This window comes from Gasterosteus aculeatus, chromosome 1 (assembly GCF_964276395.1).
Source record: "Gasterosteus aculeatus chromosome 1, fGasAcu3.hap1.1, whole genome shotgun sequence".
Taxonomy (NCBI): Eukaryota; Metazoa; Chordata; class Actinopteri; order Perciformes; family Gasterosteidae; genus Gasterosteus; species Gasterosteus aculeatus.
In genome coordinates this window covers 2,738,230-2,744,452 of record NC_135688.1, presented here as the reverse complement: position 1 = coordinate 2,744,452, position 6,223 = coordinate 2,738,230, and positions in this window count along the sequence as shown.

Genomic DNA, 6,223 nt, shown 5'->3' with positions numbered 1-6,223 from the left:
CCGGCCTCTTGTGTTTCTGATTTACGACCATCGAAGCGCTCGTGTCCGTGCGTTCGCACGTCTTTGTATTGTTTTTTCTTCTGCGATTGTGTGAGCGCGGGAATAAGAAAAGAAAGGAAACGTGACTGGACGGACGCTGGCGCACGTGGGAGTGATACAGATTCAGGAGATTAAAAAACGCCTTGTTTGGTGTGACTCAATAGGTGACACCGAAACCTTTCAGTGGGATTAAAACCTTCAGAACAGGGCAGCGATGAGAGGAAGAGGGAATGTGTGTGTGTGTGTGTGTGTGTGTGTGTGTGTGTGTGTGTGTGTGTGTGTGTGTGTCAGTTTATGTGCATGCAGCGGTTCGTGTGCCCTAACAAAATACTGTAAATGCGCGCATGCGTCATATCACCGAATGATGGCGTGTGTGTGTGTGTGTGTGTGTGTGCTTTCACATGTGTGTGTCCAACCCACAACTCCCCCCCACACACACACACACACACATCCTCCCCCCTTCTCAGCAAGGTCACATGGTGGCTGTGCTGGACTGGGATTGAAGGCTTGTTGCTACGGCGATAAGCCAGCCGGTAATATCTCTAAGCACAGCCAGGATTAATGTGCCGACAGATGGCCGGCTGCTCAGCGTCACTTCCTGAAAGACACACTCTCACACACACACACACACACACACACACACACACACACACACACACACACACACACACACACACAGGATTTGTATTCGCCATCATCATCATTGTCCACTTACATGCATGCAATCACACACACACACACACCCATATAGACCATCAGCATTATTCTCCCGGTGTAACACCGTCCACCCTCGCCGGATCATCCACGGTATTACCATCATTACCGCCTTCATCATCATCGCCGTAGCTCCTCCTCATCGTGAACGACACGTGATGCAATCGTCGTCTTCCTCACCTACAGCCGGCATCTCGTGTTTCATAATTGCGTAACAAAAGGTTCCTCGAAGCTTTCCGTCGAGGGTTTGCGAGGTCGTCCGTGAAGCGGCGAATGACGCAAGCGGACGCAAGAAGCGTCGCCGGGGCTCCACATCCGAGACGCGCGTGAGATGACGCGGCGGTGCATCGTCTGTGGGTTGTTCTTGACTACGACGGATCACCTCCAGACCTCTTCAGGCAACCCTCATGCAAAGGGTCACCCCTGATTCTTTGTGCGTTCTCACAAAGTGGTAAAACGTGGGACGGGGTCACACGAGGAAGTTACTTAACAAATGAGGTTGCAGTTAGTGCGCGTGTTTTTGCCTGCAGCTGAGGTCGTACTGTGGCTGTCAGTGTGATCTTAATTAGTTCCTTTAACCCGTTAGTTACCAAAGAGCAAACGGCGTGCAGCTGTGTGTGCGTTTGATGACGTGGTCGGCATTGTGTATTCATTAAGGAAAGGACTTATGACGACTACGTTATGAGGCACATTGAGAGATGAGGTCTATGCAAAGTATATTGAAACCAGTGCAACAAAAGACTGAGCGTCAAAAATACTTTCTGTTAGAATCAGAACAATACAGATGTTGATCATTTCTTAAAAGTGATTTTACAAAAAATAATGGTAATTCTTTAGAAAACGAGAACATCGTTACGTTTGAAGTCAAATCCCATGACAAAAAAAAACATAATCATGCAGTCATGATAAAAACAGGAAGAAACGTACTCATTTTATTAATATGAATACCTATTTAAAACGTTTAAAGAGGTTACTCAGCTTGCGGTGGGGCTGTATACGTTCTCGTCCGAAATGACGCATCTTAATTCACAGGTGAAAAATAACATCACGCAGAAAGTTTCCCTTCTTTCCCTTCTGAGGAAGACTCCGCGTTCTAATCTCACGCCCTCCATTGTTTTCAGTCAGGAATATGAAAACACCAACATGAGCAGCTGGATGTGCTTCGATCCGTCTTAAACATTGGTGGACTTGCTCGCGGGTGAAGAGTAACACGTTTTACATCTTATTAAGAATTTACAAAGGAATATCTCACTTGCCCGCGAGTACTTTATTGTAATGAACATGCTCTCATTATTTACATATTTTTGAAAGGGCCGTGGGCAAAGTAAGGCGGCAAGTAAGTCATCAGCATAAACATGAGTCCATATGTCACACCGGCAGGACAAGAAAAGAACGGCCGCACCAGAAAGAAGGGAGGAGATGGTGAGAATCGGGGCGCCGAGCAAAGAGGACGATGGGTGGAGAGTTGCCTTCAGGCTGAGCACAGAAAGAGGAAGGAGAAGAAACCTTGGTTGCAGCAACGCGGGGAGGAGATGAGGACAGAAGGGAAGAGGGTTTCTGGGAAGGAGGAAACAATAACGGCCTCGAGGCAATGTTTAGCAAGGAAGGATCACAGAGAGAGAGAGAGAGAGAGAGACAGGATGAAGCCTGCAGGGGAGGGACGGGTGAGGAGAGGCACAGTGGAAGGGAAGCAAGGAAGGATGGAGAGATGTGAAAATGAAGACAAAGAGGACAAGAGATGTAAAGTAAGAAAGCGACGGAGGACGCCAGTGAGCGGCGCGTGTCCCGAGGAAAGTGAAGTGTGGAGGTCTGAGAGGTTTGCTGCAGCGCAGAGAGGACGTGGCGGCGCGCTGGCTGTTCTGCCTGGCTGCATCTGCTCTGTCTTCGGGGAGAGCAGCTGAGGAGGAGAGGAAGAGGGGGATGAAGAGGGGGAGTAGGAGAGAGAGGCCGGGGGAGAGAAGGGGGGGGGTGCTTAAGGATGGAAATACAGAGCAGATACGGTACGGACGGAAGAGGTCAGCGAGGGTCAGGGCGGGAGAGACGGGCGAGAGGCGGCAAACCGCTTGGTTGAGGATGACGAACTGGCTGTCAAGTTGCTGAAACAAAAGTGGCCTTCGGAGAGTTAAGAGAGACAAATGGACAGACGGGGGGGGGAGGAGCACCAGTGGGGATGGAGAGGAAGGGGAGAGTGCAGAGAAGGGGAATGAAATGGGAGCAGGGAGGCAGGAGGCGCTTTAAGGCCGAGTCGCAAAAAAAGACAAAGTGGGAAGGACGGTAAGTCACGAGGGGAGAACAACGGGGAGGAGGAAGAGGAGGAGGAGGAGGAGAGGAAGAAAAAAGCAAGGAGAGGAGAGGGGAATCGCGTCAGAGTGATTGTGAGACGGCGAGGCAGTAGCTCTGGGCAGGGTGAGAGGAAGTGATGCGTACGCTAACGGGAAGGAGCAGATCTCGGCGGCGCTCGCCAATCAAACACCAGTCCTCCCCGGCGCCCTCCTTGACCGCCAGCACAAACACGCATTCATTACCAACACACACACACACACACACACACACACACACACACATTATGAAGCATTAAAGGGGATTCCGGGAAGCACTTTGCTTTCGCACATTTAAGCAGTGTATGTAATGCACACACACACACACACACACACACACACAAGGAGCTTCACGTGACCTCACATTAATCAGTAACACGCGCACACAGCGGTCAGCTGGCAGGCTCCCCGTCGCATGCCACCATGTCCCGGCTCCTCAAGCACCGCTGAGCCGCAGTCGCTTGATGGAGATGCAGGATCTCGCAGTGAGGTGTGAATCTCACGCTGGGGTTCCTCACACCAGTAGATGGCGTCACCACGTGCGCAAAGGTCGGAAATGTTACTGGAGAGATATTTTTTAAGTTTTATATTCTGAAACTTAAGTCTGTCTCTGTTGATCCAACTCCAAGAAGATGAATGCGTTTCATGTCAAATTCGTACCATTAAAGTGTCAATAAACTGCCTCCAGCGGACTGTGACTATGAATAAAATGCCATTTTTGTTGAGTGACATGAATCGTTCATCATTGTGTCTTTATGGATTTTCAGTCACACCCGCAATGCAGCTTGAATCTCAAGCATGTAGTGGACATTTCCCTCTATATTTAATGTGGTTTATAACATATTATACGCTTTGTAGTAATCGTAAGCTCTTTTGTTTTTTAGAATCATTCCTCGAATCAGCGTTTTAGAAACAAAATGTTACTGTGAGACACAGACCAACACCACAGCTTCAGAAAGGTCAACAAATACACACAATTCGATCGACAGGCTGTGCGCACTAAAGTAAAAATCCTGCCACGCACAGGTAAACATGTTATTGTGTCAACGATAAGTTAGATAAAAGAGTTTGACCGAGGAAGGAATGAACTAAAGCCAGTCTAATCGTTTCTGGTGAAATAAGGAGACTCCGACTCCCACAAACTGTCGTGGACATCAGTCAGAACTCCACGACCTTCTCTCCAGGAACCAGAACGTAAACAGGACTGGCTTCCAGTGACACTTTATAAACAGTTAGCGCTGAGTCCTGCTGAGACACGGAAGCCCTGTGACTGCAATGTTTCCTATTTGCTTTAATAACTTTTTTTGCTCATTTTGAGCATTTTGCTCACTTGAAGCCTCTGGTTGTGACCATCGCGGTCACATCTGGCACATCGCACAAATATGGCACAATCAGCCGCGACGTGCCCGATCAGAGCAGCCGGACTCTGAAGGCCTCGAGCTCTGCACACTGTTCAAGTCGTGAACGTGGATGTGATTTGTTCTAAACTCTGTGGACTGTGGATTAATTCTGCTTCTGCACAATCGGTTTGATTAAGTGTCCTACGGTGCAATTATGTTCATTTCCTCCCGATGCTCTATTTGGAAAAGGGTTTTCATTAATCATTCACCATCAGCCTTTTCTTCACATCTGTCCCCTGCTGCCGCTCAAATGAGTTGCCTCGTCAACGGAACGTTCTATTTCAGGCCGACAATCTAAATCCGCGCCGAGGTAAATGTCACGTCATGTCTTTGGAATTCAAAGAGCACGAATTCCACAGCCGTGATTTCCGGATTAAGAAAAGGCTTTTTAATAGACTTTCGCGCGGCCTTTGATGTCTCTTCTCCCCACAGGAGCCTTTGTGTTGTCCTCAAAGAGCTGACACGCCGTAATCTCCTTCTGCTATGTTTAGGATTTCCATATTTAGTCACCAATCAGACGGGAAAAAAAATTTACAGCCTCGCCCGGAGGTACAGTACAAGCACGTCTGCCGCTGATATCTGCTTTTCATGTCATCGCATTTGTCGGAAGGATTGCACGATGAAATCCAGGATGAAGTCAAAGAGCATGGTTTTTTTTTCTTCATAAATGAGGCCCCTGTGTTTTCTTACATAATGCCCAGGAACAGAAGGACAGTGGACATTAGACAGGAGCTCTCCCCCGGACGCTGGGCCGTGTCTGCTAAGTGCTTTTCAGAGAGCGGGAGAGAGACAGCGGCAGGTCGACAGGCACGCATATATATATACAAGCATATACATCTGTACACAACATCTGTACACAACAGGAACCCGTCCCCGCCCCCTCGTCCCGCACACACACGTGCATCATTCGCCCACGTGACGCGGCCTCTTTGTTTTTCGACCCTCGCCCCATCGCCCACCTCACGGAGCGATCGTTGCCTTCACTTGAGAAGCTGAGAGGAAGCAAGCGAACGGGAGCGAGGACGTCAGAGGCCCGACGTTCAAGCTCACATTCGAGTACTTAAAGAAAAGCGAAAAGCACAAACGAGACTTGCCGCCCGATGAGTCACCTGGAGGGCAACGCAAAATCACTTTTTTAATGGATAGTTTGACATGCGTTTTCTTGTGAACATCTTTGCCTTTCGCCTCCGTGTAATACGCCGGGTTTGTCCCTTTGTCATCTGACTTTGGATGTTCCTGTAAGCCAAGAGCGTCATCAATAATTCTCCCCCCTTCGGGATGACGTGAGCGAGACAGGCAGGCCGGACGGACAGACGAGTCAGCGGCGGGAGGGAGCTGGATGTCAGGGAGGAGGACGCAGAACGCCGGGGTTAAAAACACGCCTATAGATGTGTGACGGGTAATGCCACACGCGGCAGGAGCCAACGATCGGCTTTCGCCGTCCGAGGCATGTGCTCGCCGACCCCCCGCCGCCCCCGGGCCTCCGTCTGAATCACCGGGACGCTCGACAGGCCATCAGCAAGGACGACGCAGCCTCGCAGTCTGACTGTCACAAGCGTACACCTTTAGCCTGCGTCCACTGCAGCAGATGGTGTGTGTGTGTGTAGAAGATGCGTTATGCTACGCATGGGTGCGCACACGAACACGTGCCGTCATCTGGCTGTACGTTTGCTACTATTGCCGCACGATAAATTTCATAGTGTATTTTTTATGCATTTAAATTCCGTCTTTACAGGAAGGGTGTACAGTACA